Raw genomic sequence first — 16,728 nt, forward strand, 5'->3', positions numbered from 1 at the left:
TACTTAACCTCCTACAGATTTATTTGATTCTCAATAATTACTATTCTCTGGTAAAAGGCATATGTTATTACAGTACACTGCACTCCCACAAGCTGCCCATTCAGTGTATTTTAATAAATCTCTGCCAGAGCTGTATAAATTTGATCCTGTTTAAATTTAATAAGGATCAGAATATATCAAAGCACAAATACCCATGGGAGAAATAGATATTTTGCATAGTTATTGAATGGCCTATTCAGGGATACAATATGTAAGACCCAGACCATCAACCTTGAATTAAAAAGAGAGATTAATGTGTTCAAAGCCGGCTACTTGTTAAATAACATATGAAATTAGTATTTAATAAAACATCTTCTCTATATTGTTGCTAATGGTATCCATCCTAATACAGCTTCAATATCAATATTCTCATACAGAATTCTAATATTTACAAGAATTGTCAGCAATGTATTTCTTAAATATCTACATTATCTTGATAAAATGGAACACTACATGGAACAGAGATGAAGAATACCTCATAGTAATTTGGAATTGTTGAGTTTAATGTTCATTTGAGTAACATAAATAAAAAGAACAACCACTTTACTGGATATAGTTTTCACAGATTACAAGCCTGATGATCAATGAACTGCTTTCCCATTCTCTTCTGTAGCTGGATATGTTTCTGATTTGAATCGTATTTCAATAATCATTAATATCCTGTGGTTGAGCAAATCATTTCAATTTTTTCCAACCAAAATTTACACTTGAGTGTAAACACCAATGGCAATGATTAATGAGCCTGGATTTAGAGGCCGTTAGAAGATACAGGGAGCAAAATGTCAGGTATCAGGAAATCCTTCCTCATAGTAAGGATGACTCACAAGACAACTATTGCCAGAAAGATCAAAGGGAAATGGTATCATGCGAGGCATGTAGAACCAACCTGTTCTAGCGCTAAATGCACCAGACAGATGGATGGGCTAATCCGTCTTCAGTTATCTACAAATACTGCAGGGGCCACAAATTGTTTAAAGCCACTGAAACTGACATTCGCTCATGCATGTTATATTTGAATCTACACCTCATTATTCCCAGCCACTTTCATCTTATTCTTAAACTAGAAATGTAAGGGTTAGTTCATTCATCAGACAAACTGATAAAAGACACTATCCGGTTAGCCTGTCCAGATCCATTAGAAACCTCGCCAGAAAATTAGGTCTTACTTTCAGATAGGTAGTTATCAGGTAATGAAGGCTCTCCTCAATGCGCCCGGCTCCCGAGCGAGGTTGGCCCTAATCATCCTCCGCTACATCTTCTATGAGTATCTAAATCCTCTCTACCCTCTTCTGATTCTTCTGTCCTCTGCTGGATGGGGTTCAGTGAGAGAAATGCATCCTAGCTGAGCAGACGAAAAAAAAGCAACATGGTTGGGCAATCAGCTATTTGTCACACTGAGAAGACATCACTTCTTACCAAGTAAAAAGCAGTAGAATGGGCTGGGCGCAGTCGCTCACACCTGTAATCCCAGCACTTTGGGAGGCCAACACAGCAGGAGCGCTTGGGCCTGGGATTTCAAGACCAACCTGGGCAATGTATTGGGAGCTTATCTCTACAAAAAAAATTTAAAAATTAGATGAGCAGGGTGGCACGCATCCATAGTCCCAGCTACTCAAGAGGCTGAGGTGGGAGGATTGCTTGAGCCTGGGAGGTCAAGGCTGCGGTAAGCACAGTGAGCACTGGTCACACCACTGCACTCCAGCCTGGGTGACAGAGCAAGACTCTGTCTCAAAAACAAAAAAAAAAAGAAGTAGAAGAAGTAGTAGTAGATGAGCTACAAATACAATGCCCCAATGGCTGAAGGAAACTGAAGTATGGATGCAGATATGACATGTCCCATATATCTAATTTTATGAAATATCGATATATAAAATCCAAACATAAAAATCAGATCCATAAGACTAATGAGTATATTTAAAAGTTCCTGAAATAGTATTTCTAAATATATTTAAAAACTAGCATTGGTTGAACGTCTTCAGTTTTCCAATAAAATTGTGTAATTTATTACCCTATAATTTTTCTTTAAAACTTTTATTTTAAAAGCCCAGGCTTGGCAGCCTGGCCAAGACTAGCACCTTATCTTACACAAAATACAGTGCTCTGCCTCTTAACAAATATAGATGTAACCACTGCCAGCTGTTTACAGCAAGCAAAAGCTGGGAAGCCCTATTAGGTGTTATGTTTGTTCTGCTCCTGTTAATAGACTCATGTTCAATGAATGACACCTCTTCTTCCTAGACCAGTGTCTGCCAAATTTCAGTTATTTGTATATCACTTTCATGGATTTTGCCATTTAAAGCAGGTCCACACTCTTCCTTATCCAAAACTTTAGGGCCAGATGTATTTTACAGTTGAAAGTTTTTAAGATTTAGAAAAGTAATATGGTGCATATTCCATTATTATATAATACCTCTAGTGGTCTGAGGCAGCACCCCATAATTAAACATGTGGACATTTTTGTAGCAAAATGTCTGAATATTCACATAAAGATAAATACAGGAAAAAAAAGTTTCATGTGAATTCAGGTCAGATTTTGCTGCAACTGTGTAACCCTAAACATATTTTTTTAATTTGTTTTTCAGAGCATTTAGAATTTGAAATTATGGCTAAGGTATAGTATTATGAGCCTTTATTTTTCTTTAATTCATGCATTTGCATAGAAATTAATATGCTTTTTTGTTAACAAAAGGAAACTTTACGTCATACATGGAAAACCAGTATTCCTTTCTATAAATAGCACATAACCATCAAAATAAATACAATAAATACAAAATAATCTATTTAATTCTAGCAAACCAAAGCTACAGAAGAGTTTGTAACTGGGTCCTGTATGATCTCCTCCGTCTCCCCCTCTCTCTCTCTTCCCCTATAATGTGTCTCAATCTCTCTGCTAAAAAAGAGATTAGCAAGTATTAGGTGTTAAAGACATATTCGCACCAAACTGAGATTTTCTCACTGATGTAATAAAGAAGCCTGAAAGGAAAATGGAAACGCTTTCTATGTAATTCAATATGGTTTAAAAACATATCCTTGTAGCTAAAAATCAAGCTACAGCCTACCAATGGTAGAAGCCCAGCACCACCTGCCTAGCTTCCCTCTATCCTAAGCCAACCAGCACACCATGTTTGCTCATGTCCCTGGCCAGCTCTACCTTCTCTGCCAGATATTTGGAAACATACAAGGGTTGTAGTATTCAGCTGGAAAAAAAAAAAAGTTCAGTGGTATAAGACCACAGGGGTCCAGGAAGTGCTTCATTTTACATAAAGCCCATTTTACTTTATGCCCCTTAAATATGTTTTGCCTTTGTGCATGGCCATCTGTGCCAATGACACTGTTACCACTAGAGTACCTAAATATGAGTGCAGTGATCAACTGCATACACAGCTTCAGTGGATGCAAGTATGATCTCTCCGATGATCCCGGGTCCCTTCAGAGGCCTTCGGATGGTTCTGAGCAGTAGAACTCAAACTGTGATCCCAGGAAGGCAGCATCAGCATCACCTAGCAACTTGTTAGAAATGCAAATTCTTGGGCCCTACCCCAGACCTACTGAATCAGAAACTCTGGGTGTGGAGCGGCAATGTGGATTCTAACAAGGCCTTCAGGTGACTCTGATGCTCAGTGAAGTTTGAAAAGCCTGTGGGTAACGAGCACAGTGTCTCTGGAACCCGCCTGTTGATTTGAAGGAATCCCAGATCAATCACCTCCTTGTCTGAGACTTTGAACAAGTTATTTAATTTCAGCCATGCTTCCATTTCCTTTTCTGTTAACTGGGACATTAATAGTACTTACCTTATAGAGTTGTGGAGGATTAAATTTATTAATACAGATAGGGTACTTAGAATAGTTCCTGAAAATACTGCACAAATATCAATAGTATTCCATGTAAGCTACATAAAACCTTTACTTACAGCTAAATAATAATATTTTCTCCAAATAATAAAGACAGTTAATAACTACAAGCTTCATTTGACGCTCAAAATGAGGTTCATAGGCTTTGTCTCCTAATAAAGTGGAAGTGTGGAACTTCAGCAGAGACAGCCAAATGTCAGGCCACAGGCCAGATGCAGACTTTAGACAGTTTCCAAATAGTGCTAACATTTAAAAATGTTAAAATATCACAGAAATCAAAATTTCTGGTTCCCCTTGAAAAATCAGGACCTCGGACAACACTACTCTAGGATTCCCTAGAGCTACTGGCAGGCAGAGTGGAGGAGCAACCACCTCCTTTGAAGAAGGCTCGTCTCTTGCAGTCTCACACAAACGGGCAGTTCAGTTGCAGTCATGCACCATCTTCCTCACACCTATGACACGGGAGTTTGTGAGCCCTGTCCTTCTGCAAACTCTAAGGCCTCTAAGTGTGTCCTCTGTGTGCAGGACAGGGTGACAGCTGTCCCACTGGGAAAGCAAGGGAGTTCCCAGGACACTGGTCTTTCATGCAACAACAGGGAGAGTCCCAGGAAACCTGGGAAAAGATGGTCACCCTATCTGTGCAGATGGTTCCCAAGTCTACAATCCAAGTGTCTCTCCTATCTGGTCCCTGTTTCCAAGTACCATGAGAAGCATTTTTTTGTTTGTTTTTTTGTTTTTTGCGAATCCCACTTTTGCCTCAAAACACACTTTCCTTCAAGTTTATCATGTGCTATTCAAGCATTTCTTGGATGAAGGCCTCCTCTATAGCAGGCATAGTCCTGGACACTGGAGATGAAGCAACGAACAAAAGAGACAGAAATCTCTGCCTTCGCCAGGTTATGTTCTAGCATGGAGGAGAGAGACAATGAAATAAATAAGGCAGAGGGAATGTTGAATGGTGGTAAATGCCTGGAGAAAACGGAAGCAAGGCAGGAGGATGGAGAGTATGAGGGAAAGCAATGAGGTGCCCATCAAAGTCCTCCCTGAGAAAAGGGACATCTGAGGAAAGACTTGAAGAGAATGAACAATTGAGCCATGCAAATATCTGATGCAACGGTATTTGGGGCAGAGGGAAACAGGCCCAGGGCCTTGAGGTGGGCGTGTGCCAGGGGTTTCCAAGTGATCAAGAACAGCGGGGTATGTGGTGGGAGGGAAGTCAGACAGGCCTTGATGAGGTCAAGGAAATAATGTCCACCACTGAGTTAAGACCAGGCTTTCCTCTGAATGAATCAGAGAGCCACTGGAGAGCTCCAAGCAGAGGAGTCACAGGGACCTAGCTTACTTATTTTTCTCAAATAGTCATCGACATCTAGTTGTTTTGACTTGTTATTCAAGGAGGTCAGTCCAAGGAAACTAGATTCCCCACCTTCTATAATTTCAGCATCCCCTCTCTTTGAAGACAAGAACCACGTTTAACATCAATGAATCCTGTGGGAATAAAGACTGACAGGGAACCTAACGGCAAAAGGGAAGACTTACCTCAGTTTATCTATGGGGATTTATATACTGCAAGCTAATATTCTATTTCACTGGAATATTTGTGTTTATGAAGACATCCTGATGAACGAGACTTTTTTTTCAGTTCATGAAATTTTCAACATAAAAGAACCCTGAATTCCTATTTTGAAATCCATTGTGCCATTTTTATTCTGCCTGTATTTTAATATAGCATCAATATTTAACTACTCATTAAATGAAGTGTGACTTTTATAGTGAAAATGTCAGTCTTTGCAGTTCATTAAATTCATTTAAAGTATAGCTGCTTGATATTTTTTTTTTCCTGGAAGAATAAAAGAACAGTGAATTGAAGACATAAACTTCAAATTTAAGCACGTGTTTTCTTCAAAATTAACATTCAGGATCTGTAACATTATTCATGAGATTGAGGGGCTGTTTGCATCTTTCTGCATTTACTTAGTGACTGTAGTCTTTTATGGAGTATAGAGCTGTTTATCACAGTTGGATATGACCAGTGGAATGTCACTGTGGACATTAAGATGTCATAAGCTATTATGAATCTCTAGAATTCTGCATGTAGTATTAAAAAACATTATCTTGAACTATGGCATCAGAAAAAATAAACCCTGGAAGATGTGAAATTTAATAACTCACTGAATCCAATAGGGCCTAAAAGTGGTCTATTTCAGTTTTAAAAAATAATTCCGATAAGACTTTAGACTGCCTGAAAGAAAAGGATATATTAAAAATGGAATTTGAGAAATGAATTCAAATGAATTTTTTAGATGTTTGCAATTCTTTCTTCCTAAAATTACTATGATTTACATGTATGGAGCAGTAAATGCAAATGATTTCCAATCACCACGGGTACGTGTACTCAATTAAAAAGTCTCTTAATGAGCATTGAGAAGATTTCAGCATTCACTGAACAAGACATAAAGGAAATGAACTCTTCAGTGCCCTCCCCTTCCCACAGAGGGCTGAAAGGGACTCACTCTTGTTACAAGAACACGGCCACTCCTCCCTCTCTTCCTCTTCCCAGTCCATCCCTCACCCCGGTTTCAGCCACCATCCAAACAGAAATCGCAGCATGGCCCTTGAAGCACATTGAGCTTAAAAGTGCCTAGAAGATAAAGCCTAAACCGCAGCACGACAGGCAAGACCTTTCAAAATCTGGCCTCGACCCTCCTCTCTGGGTCTTCTTTCTGAGAACCTCTATTTTCTGCCTTTTCACAACTCCACACTTATGCATGATGCTGCTTTCCCTCCCTGGCTCACCCACCCCAACGTTCTTCTTCTGTGATGGTAACCTCCCCAGAAAGTTTCTTGGGCTAGAGTGATCATTATTTAAAAAAAAAAAAAAAAAAAAAAAAAAATCCTACTTTTTTCTATTCTGATTTCAAAAACCTGAAAGGCAAGATATTTGAGGGAAAAAAAAAGAATATAATTTTGTTGCTTTTTAAAAAATAAATTTGCAGGACCTGACAATCCCATGCTTTGTGTGTGCTGATCACACTGCAATCTAATCAGGTACAGTAAATAAAATGACTTGAGAATTTTTCTGATGAATGCAAAGGCTGATGATATTTTGTGGGTGGAGGGCTATCCATGTATCTTCTTTGAGTATACTAAAGAGCCATTCAGTTAAGTTTAGGGAGGGGGGTTCTCCTTCTTTTCCTCTGTCTTTTTTTCCTGAAGCTCTCCTACTGGAAAGGGAATGGAAGAAAACCTTACGTGGAGTCCAGAGTGCCTACCTAAATTACTAAGACAATAAAGGACATACAAAAGAAGATAATCAAATGCTACTTTGGGTACCTGGACACTTGCTAAGAGCATGCATCCTGCCATCAGTAACATTACCATCTATACTCAGAGGGCAAACACTAATTTCAAATCAAGAGCAATGTCAAGGATTTATCACTGCATCCCAAAGTATCTTTGGGATGCAAAGTATCTTTGCTATCAAAGACAGTGGGGGCATGAACTACAAAGGCAATAACTAAAAAGAGGGGCTCATCTCACACCTCTACTCCTCTCCAATATTGGGAAGTCCATTTGAGTTCTATAGAGTGCACATGCCAAAATGCAAGTGCATGCATGCGTGCGCACGCACACACACGCACACCATTCCAACATTTTCCAATATTTTGTCTACTCCCTCTCTTCCTTGTTATGGGTAGCAGCAGTGATAATGTACTTTAATGGAAACCTGCCTAATGAACCCAAAAGGAAAACGATTAGGAAAAAAATATGCAATACATCGCATTGAAAGGTGCCCATAATTAAATTACTTGTTCCTGTTTTTAAATAGTGCAAACATTAGTATGCCCACAAAGAACTAAAGGTTTGTTTGTTTTCATCTAGATCTTCCAGAATTGGCTGTTCAGGAACTGCCCATGTTGCCCAAAGTAGCTACTTTTTATAAGAATTTCCCACTGCCCTTGAAATATTCTCCGACATTCCCGTTGGCTTAAGTATTCTCATACTTTTCTGCCTAAATTTGTAGTTTCCCAAGTTTAATTACCCCAGAACAATCTGGTCATCAATAACCAAATAAAAGAGGATGGTATTTTTTTCCCTCATAAATCTATTCATCAAGATTCGACCAAGCCTGCCTGGAATGTCCAGGGAAAGCTTCAATAATCAGGGAGAAATGAGTTGCAGAAACTCAAAGAGAACAGAATAGCCAAGGCAGGAGATTACGAAGCCAGGAGATGAGGGCACACTGAATTAAACATTCTTAAGCAGACTTACATACATAATGAATTGGTCAATTCTGTCCAATGTTTCTGAAAGAGATTACCCTTCCAACAAGCCAAATGAGTGTTCAAGGATGGTAGCTCGGATGGATTCCTGAACAAAATAAGTGTTAATCACTTTATCTCCCCCAATCTTTTTTGTGAAGAAGAGCAACTTTTCATTTCCATAAAGCCTTGAAATCGTTGGCTGGCAGGGGATGGGGGTGGTGGGGGAGGGCTGGTTAGAGGATACAGACAATGAAGTCCCTGAAAAGGGGGATTTCCTGACAATAAACCCCTGATCAGAGCCAGAGAGGAGACATTGTTGTCTTCAACACTCCCCTCTCCTTTGGGAATTCCAGGCGTAGTAGACAGAAGAGGGTCACAGTGACAACTGCTTGGGAAGGCTCTAACCAGGTAGTCTTTGCAATTTACTGTTTGGGAAACGCTGGCCTACAACAATACATTTTCTTGGAATGTGTTCTTTTAAACAAATTGCTACAGACTTTCTTAAGACATCCTGTCAATTGTTCCAAAAATGTATAATCAGCTTATGAAATCTTCAAGCAAAGAACACTAAATGTTAGCATAAAAATCTCATAACTAGTTATGTATTGAGATTCTCCTACACGCCAGGCACAGTGCTGGGTACTAAACACATAGCAGCGAACAAACGAAACACAGCGGTCACTACTCTCTGGAAATCACAGTTGGGAAAGACAAAACTGCTTCTTAAATCTCTGTGCACTCTATGCCAGACACAGTAGCCATCCCATAAATATTTGGGGAATGAATGAATAAAAAGACTTCAGAGCTTGAGGTTCATGTGACTCAAGATTAAAAAATAAAAAAATAAAAAAGTAAAAGAAAAGAAAAAGCTAGCAGGTATACTAGAACCAAACACACAAAATAATGAGCCAGAGTGTGCTCCCACAATATTAGGAGAAATGGAACAAGAAATCAAAACCCTTGACATATTGCTCCTATTTATTATTTTAATATCATCGTTGCACAGAACCAGTCATTGGTGATGTTTTAACAATTCCTCCTAAATAGCTTTGTGACTTAGTTCAAGCACCCAGAGACAGATGAGCCCCAATTCAGGCAAGTCCCCTGTTGAAGGACAACTATTTCCTCGAATGAACAAAGACCTTCTCTTCTCAATCCACCAGATCACACAGCTTTATAAGTTTGAAACGTCTTTTTGCTAACCTAGAGATATTCTCTAACAGAAAGAGGCAGACGGAAAAAGAAAACATTTGCAAGGTGCTGAAACAGGTCTAGATTATTTTACCTGATCCAGGAGCCTCCTTCCCTGGTGACTACCTACTCCTCAGAATGAGTGCTGGCCTTCTTAGCTATTCTGGGGAACACAATGATGGAGGCTCCTTTTAGCTCCATCAGGCCCTAGAGAAATAACTGCCCTATATTTAGATAGATGCCCTTTGTAACAAAGGAATAACTCATCCCAGTTAGCACTTTCTAAATGACAGAACCAGAAAGTTTTCCAAAATATTCTTCTAGCTCAGTGGCTCTGAACCACGGGACATTCGGCAATATCTAAAGACATATTTTGTTGTCATAACTGGGGGTGCTACTGGCATCTAGTGGGTAGAGGCCAGGGATGCTGCTAAACATCCTATGATAAACAGGAAAGTTCCCAAAACAAAGAACTATTTAGCCCAAAACATCAACAGTGCTGAGATTAAGAAATCCTGCTTAAGTTATACATTAAATAAAGAACAGTGGGGCATCTATCGGTGACCCCAGATAGTTCTGTTAAAATATTCTAAAGTAGGATTCTTCTCCCAGAGTCTATGTTCAGCAACTTATCCACATGTTAAAAACTGACCTGATCTTAGGATGTTAATAATATTTTAGAATAATAATGATGATAATGGTAACATTAATGAAATGCTTGGTATACAGAGAGTTACAGCACATATTTACAATGATCCTATGTTGCAAATGTTATCAGTGTCCTCTAGAAGGTAAGCATATTAATCACATACAATAACTCTATGGAGTAGGTGGGTTTATAACCCCCTAGGAAGTGTGTGCTATGGGCAAGACTTGATCTGTTTTTTTTTTTCACCACCATCTGTCCAGCACCCAGCAGAGTGAAATCTCCATTTCAGAAATGATGATGCTGAGAGGCTCAGGAACATGCCAGAGATCACAGGGCCAATAAATGGTGGAACCCCAGTTCAAACCGGGCAGACTGCCTGGTTCCCTAGCCTCTCTCTCTCGCACCCTGCCAGCCGGCCAACTGCTTCATATGTGGAGTCATTGAAACCCATTAGACCTCTTGAGTCTAACCTTAGATAAGCAGAACCAACCTAAGGGGGAAGGAATTAGGCTGCTTTCCAAAGTTACCAAAAGTTTCCCAATATTCAAGAGACTGATTAAACAAACCAGTGACCCCAAGACAATGGTGAAGTACATTTGTATTGCCATCAGCCACTTGAAAGCAATCTAAGAGGGTGACTGGTTTCATAAGAGGTTAACTGCTTCTCAGTTTGAGCAAGACTCACGTGGCACCAGGCACCAGGCACCGGGCAGGCTTCCTGAAGCTAAAATGGCCACTTTCTCAAAGGACAAATGCCCTGCATGAGTGCAGAAACTCTTTGCAACCACTAGGGAGCTAACTCAGAGATCATGGGATTTACATGTGGACCAGACAACAACTTGGCCACCAGTCCAATGGATCCCCAATGCCAAGTTAACCTTAGCACAGTCTTCGGGTAAAATCTAGATCAATGCTGATTATGTCAGGAGGTCAACTTTCAGGAATTAATACTTTTTGAATGATAAGAGAGCGCAAACATTAATTTAAAGTCTCAGAGAGTATACTAATTTTCCTGTTTTCATCATTTCAGTAGATTCTATAATTCTAAGGGGAAATATCCCATAAGAAATAAATTCTAGCAAGTACTGTAAATAAAGAATTGTATCCACCTTTATAAAAAGACTAAAAGAAGAAGAGATAAGAGCTTGTTTTTTAGTTTTACAATATTGACATAGTAGGCTTTATTTTTTTTTTTTAATGTGGAAATTTCCCTTTTAGAACGATAAGAATACTAGCCTGGACACTATACAAACATAGTCATTGTACTTATAAGTGCTTTAAGTATTTATTCATAGCCTGCCTTTCTCTACAAAGGAAGTGAGGTGACTTTTAAAAGCATATTTGATTTTTAAAAGGTAAGTAACAGGTGAATCAAAGCAAGGAAAAAGTAAATTTGAGAAAATAATAAAGCCTAGATGGCCAGCACACAGGAATGCATATCCTACTGCCCTAGACAGCTACTAAATGGGTTTCCTATTTGACTCCAAGCTTCTTGGCCATCAACACAAAGAAAGAACAAGAATGGTAAGATTAATACCCAATAAGATACAGCGAAATGGATTTTTTTCAGTTCTTCTTGATATAGTAACCTAAGAAGATTCTCTGTAAATCATCATTTAAAAAGACACCATGAGGTATAATGAGCTATACATTGTAAACAGAACTTTTTTAAAAAAAAATGATGTTCACGAAACTATTACTCATGATCCTCTCAATACAAAGTGAAGCCTTAATCAGTGTGCAATTCAATAAAGCAGAGAGGGCCTGTGAAGGCAACTGTGAAGTGGGGTGCCACATAACATGCCATCGTGAGCATTCAGCTCTCTCACAAGTCTGGCAGAAATTTCTTATCAAATTAGGTTATCTGGATGAACGGAAGGAAGCAAGGCATCTTATTCAGGCCATTCTCCTTAGATATATTACTTCTTCCAACAGATTTTATTAACACAAACTGGGCAGCAGGGACTTCAAGAAGGACAAAAATCCTGTGTCAAAGCCATTACATATGTTGGCAACATTTATCATCAGGAAAAGCATCCCAGGAAGTTGAATTCTAATGTATGGGTGGTGTTACAATGGAAATTTTAGTGTGCAACTGGAATCAGGCCATGAGTTTTGTCTGTCATCAAATGTATCTGTTAACTTAGGGTTGAACTTCCCCCCACCCCACTTTTTTTTTGAGACAGTGTCTCACTCTCTTGCCCAGGCTAAAGTGCAGTGCCATGATCTCAACCCGCTGCAACCTCCGCCTTCCAGGTTCAAGCAATTCTCCGGCCTCAATCTCCCGAGTAGCTGGGATTACAGGCACCTGCCACCACGCCCAGCTACTTTTTATATTTGTAGTAGAGACAGGGTTTCACTATATTGGTCATGGTTGGCCAGGATGGTCTGGAACTCCTGACCTCAGGTGATACTCCCCACCTCAGCCTCCCAAAGTGTTGGGATTATAGGTGTGAGCCACCATGCCTGGCCCCTCTTTTTTTTTTTTTTTTTTTTTAACTATACCCTTCTCTTTTTCCTCTCTACAACTGAATAGTCTTTCTCCCTGATATAAGAATCTTCTAGATCACTCCCATCCATTGCATTCTTCTTGGTCTTCTGTTATCACTCTTCTTACTCATCTTACTAGCTTTTAACTTGACTAGGTTTTCCTTTACTTGGTTTCTGCCTTGAACTTCCACAAGCTTCACCCTAATAATCATGCAGCCTTGAAAAACATGGAGGAAGGAAAATGCTGTCACCTGCCATCTTGTATCTGCTTAAAGCTCCACTGTTTTCAGTGTTTAAACTATGAAGAAAGGCTCAGATGATTAAAGCTGTATAGTCAAAACTACAGTGTCTTCTAGGAATCTAGGATTGAGACAAGATGTAAAAAGAGGAACATGTAATATATTATTTTACCCCATTGGCAATTAGAAATCGTTAGCCAAAGCCAGGATTGGGAAGGATATTCGAAAAGTTATTAATGCAGACAGAGCAAGGCTTTTATGCCACCAAGAAAGTTATTTATTATAAACAATGGGTTTTGAGTCACATGGACAATAGCTATTTTAAAAACAATAAATATATCCAGGAAAGGTGCAAAAATATAAAGGCAGGCAATCCTAGTTTGTGGTGCTGATCTATTACCACTGCAATGACTGTCAATAGTGACCCTGAGCAGAACTCAAACAGTTAAGAAAACTCACCAGCTGTTTTCCAAGGAATTTTATTTTTGCTTAAGGTGGTAAGTTTGATGCTAAATACGGAGGGTGTTCAATGTCAAGTTGAGGACATAGCAATTTACCCTGCAGGCCAGTGTTCTCAGTGTCTACTATTCATATTAGGTTAACTTAAGTGGTATATAAAAAACTTTTTTAAACTTTAATAGCTATGCATTTATTGTCTGGGTAATCTTTACACATTGCAAGCAATACAGGGTCACCATATGCAATGGTGATACAAATTAAAAAGTGGGTCAATGTAAAAAATTATAAATAATAGCAGTGATAGGTAGATATAGCAGAAATGAATGTGGCAAATCTGAGAACACATTGCAAGACACTGGAAGTGTTCAGAAGGAAAATGGTAGCTGTCTAAGCTATCCTTTAGAAGATTAAACCAGAAGTAAAGCATAGATTCCATTGAAGGTGAGAAAAGATGACAAGCAGGGAGAGAGGCCTGGCTAGGATACTGACGGCTGAAAGAAAAGAAAAAGATTATCAGAAGGAAAATAAAGAAGACATGAAGACTCCCTGGACTAAGGGAATGAAAGAAGCCAAGTAATCTAAATTAATTTTGAAGTTTTGCACCTGGAAATGATATGGCACTGAAAAAACAGAAATTCAAAGGGGAGTTTGGGGGGCAGTGGGGATGCACGTTGCCCTCTGGCTTATGCTGGATTTGAACTGACAGCAGACAGGGAAGCGGTCCTAGCCTGGAGAGAGGCACCATGCAGGAGATGAGAAATGTAGATCATAGTAGAGATGAGGATTTGAGACCCTGGGGTAGATTGCAAAAATGGCCACAATTCTCCACACCTCTGTCTATCCATGCCCTTCTGTAATGTAACTTTGTGGCTCCTCCCATCAAGAAATGGATTCTGTGTCCTCTCCCTGAGAACCTGGGCTGGCCCAGTGACTTGCTTTAGCCAGTAGAATGTAGTAGAAGGAACAGCGTGCCATTTCTGGGCCTGGACTCAAGGGTTCTTGTGTACTTTCCTGCTGTCTCGAAATACTGCCATCATGAACAAGCCCAGGCTGGCGTGCTGGAGGTGAAAGATACATGCCAGAGAACTGAAGGACCCCGGTGGACAGCCAGCCAACCTCCTGAAGCAAACCCTCCCTGCCAATCTGCAGTTGACTGCAAACACATAAGAGACCCAGAAGAGGAGAAGCACTGCCCTTCTGAGCCCAGCCTAAATTGCTGATATGCAGAATCACAAACAAAATATGTATTTTTGAAGTCATAAAGTTTAGAGGCGGTTTATCACTAGTGATAGATAACTGATGCAAACAACACCAGTCTGCCTAAAAAGTGAAAAACATACAGAGGCAAAAGAGTAAGAGGTCAAGCTTTAGGAGGCTATTCCCAATTCCTGAGAAGAAGGGGGAAAGCTATAGACAAGACAACAGGGCAATGGCAATCAGAAACATTCAAGTATATAATATCAGGAAACCAAGAACATGGGGGCAGGGGACACAGAGGATAAAAGTGGGGGTAGGAGAAGTCAAGGACTCATCAGGGAAGTATAGCACTGGGCTTAGCAGAGCATCTGCCTAGAGAAGGCACTGGTATTTTTGCATGAATGATTGAAGTTTGATCTGTCAAGGCAGAGCTCGCTGGAGAAGAGTGAGAAGACAGTGTCAGTAACGTAACAAGGAACAGAAGTGGTCTATGGAGTGTTAAGGAGGGCCTGGGTGGGAAAGATATGGAACCCTAGGTAAAGATTACTTGTTTGAAGAATCATTCAGAGAGATGTGGAAGACGAGGTCAACAGAGTTGGACAAAAGTGTAAATGTGAATGGTCCTTTCTCTAGGACCCTACAATCACAAGTGTGGCTGGGACCATCCATGCCAGCATCACTTGGGAACTTGTTAGCAATGCCCACTCTCAGGCCCACCCCAGACCTACTACCTGTCTTTTATCCACATCCCCATGTGCCATTCAAGTTTGAGAAGCTCTGCTCTAGGAAGTACAAAGACAAGGAACTGAAGAGCATTTAATGACATCTTGAGAAAGTCATTCTGTTTTGAATTCCCTTTCAATCCCCCAGATAAAATAAGACAAAGTCTTGGCTGGGTACTAAGCCATCTTCGACACCTCCCTAACACTTGCAAATCTCCCTTTTCAACAGAGTTCAACAGAGAGCAGAGCCTTAGGCAAGCAAGGTCTCCAGTGAGATTTGAAAAACACTGTTTACACCCCTTTTGTGTTTATTTTTAGGATTTTCTTTTATGTGTGGAAAGCAATCAGGTTTTCCATTTGCAGTAGTCTTAATTTCACATTAATGTATTTAAAAGAAAAAAGAGGTAAATAAAAATATGTAGCACATAATAATGTGGATGCAAATGAGAAGACAGCAAAAGTTGTTACAAGTGAGGTAGCACTCAAAGCGAAGACTGGAAAATCTATAGTGGAAGTCAGAAGACATCTGGGCACATTTGAAGGTAGAAAGGCAAGAGACAGGAAAGATGGGAGCTGTTTGCAGAACAAAGAATATTCAACAGGTAGGAACGACTGTTGGAAGGATTTATCCCAGAGTAGAAGCTGCCCTCTCTGGGCCTGGAAGAAAGAAAGCACTGGTCCCTAAACGGCTGAGGATGACAAATCAGAGATCTAAGGCAGATAATATCAAATTCTTCATAAGTAAAAGATTGGAGGTCCCCTCTAAAATGATGGTAGGTTGGTTTGACTGGGACTGCAAAAGAGTATGAAAGACTTGGAATATCCATTGTGGACAATGCCCAAGAGAATAGACAGATGAAAAGGATTTGGCAGCAAAGGCCCAGGGACAGTCAGGCAGCATTAATTTTTAGTAAGGAAAATGGACACAGTTTATCCCAAAGCTGAGAAATGAAACTCTAAGGCTGACACAAAAAATACAACAGCAAAGAAAGGGGGCAGAGGAGATTAGGTAGTAGTGGCAAGCATAGCTGACAAGTCCTCATGGTCAAGGTTACATACAAAGTCAAAGGTTGGCCAGGTGCAGTGGCTCACATCTGTAATTCCAACTCTTTGGAGGGCCAAGGCGAGAGGATCACTTGAGGCCAGGAGTTCAAGACCAGTCTGGTCAACATAGTGAGACCCCATCTCTACAAAAATATTAAAAATTAGCTGGGTATGGGGTGTGCACTTGCAGTCCTAGCTACTCAGGAAGCTAAAGTAGGAGGTTTGCTTCAGCCCAGGAGTTTGAGGCTGCAGTGGCTATGATCACACCACTGCACTCCAGCCGGGGCAACACAACAAGACACTGACTCTTAAAAAAAACAAAAAAGAGTTAATGGAAAAGGCCAGTAGATTGGACTCTGGGAACAAGATTCTCAGTGGATATAGGGATATAAGAAGTGAGAAATAAACTAGGTTTGATCAAAAAGGAAAAACATCATGTTTTAAAAAAACTGGTTTTTAAAATGTCAACTAAATATTAACTAATGTTCAAAATTTTGTTACCAAGAGTTGGGACTTGATAAATGGCACTACAAAAACTCAGGAAAAATTTTGAAAAGAAGAGAAATTTGGGCCTAAAATGCA

At 39.9% G+C, this 16,728-nt stretch overlaps 1 protein-coding gene across 3 annotated transcripts in view; it reads right to left on the minus strand.

The window, feature by feature from the left end:
- TOX3 (TOX high mobility group box family member 3) overlaps positions 1-16,728 on the minus strand; it is a 120,413-nt gene that overhangs the window by 91,011 nt on the left and 12,674 nt on the right. The window lies entirely within an intron of this gene.

This window comes from Pongo abelii, chromosome 18 (assembly GCF_028885655.2).
Source record: "Pongo abelii isolate AG06213 chromosome 18, NHGRI_mPonAbe1-v2.0_pri, whole genome shotgun sequence".
In the NCBI taxonomy this organism is placed as follows: Eukaryota; Metazoa; Chordata; class Mammalia; order Primates; family Hominidae; genus Pongo; species Pongo abelii.